Genomic DNA, 810 nt, shown 5'->3' on the forward strand with positions numbered 1-810 from the left:
ATGCAAACTCATTCTATTTGGTACACAGATGTTCATGAATGGAACTCACTGAGCATCAATCTTAAGTCATGTTCAACACTCTCTCATTTCAGACTTAGTATTACTGAAACAATTAATTAAAAAAACTGTCATCCTTGGCTGAGTAGACTCCCTTCTTTTTCATTTTTTTTGCTTTCTTTTTTCCCCTCTTTCTTCATTTCATCTTCTTTTCTCGTTCTCACTTTCACTATGATTCTATTATTCCTCTCGTATCTGATTTTTCTTTCTCTCTCACTTTCCTTATTCTTTTATAACAATGTAACATTATATAACAATTGTGGGTGTGCTTTTTTATGGGTATGGTGTGCAGGCCTGTAGCTAATACTAATGTTTTAAAACAAAGTTGATTTAATATTATTTTTTGGGGGTATTTTATTGTATTTCTTAATAAAATATAAGCACAGGTTGCTTTTTTTCAGAGGTCCTGGCTCATTCACATGTATTTGTTTACTTTGTAACTTCTTGATTGTTTTATTTTGTCAAATAAATTGAATTGAATTGAACAGCAGAGTCCTATGTAAGAAATGAATCTGTTGAAAGTCTTCACTCTTTATCTCAGTCATGTATTATCCTCGGTAATATATCAAACACTATGACGGATCGTCACATTGTAAATAAATACATGTGCAAACTCAAAACTTCTTGAGAATTCGGAGGGCAATCTCAATTATTTCTATTGTGGTATGCATACAATAGATACTTTTGTGAAAACAGCTGAAAAAACAGTCAAGTCATGGGAGGAAGGAGTGAAGAAGGATGATGCATTTCTTC

This window comes from Lytechinus pictus, chromosome 7 (assembly GCF_037042905.1).
Source record: "Lytechinus pictus isolate F3 Inbred chromosome 7, Lp3.0, whole genome shotgun sequence".
Taxonomy (NCBI): domain Eukaryota; kingdom Metazoa; phylum Echinodermata; class Echinoidea; order Temnopleuroida; family Toxopneustidae; genus Lytechinus; species Lytechinus pictus.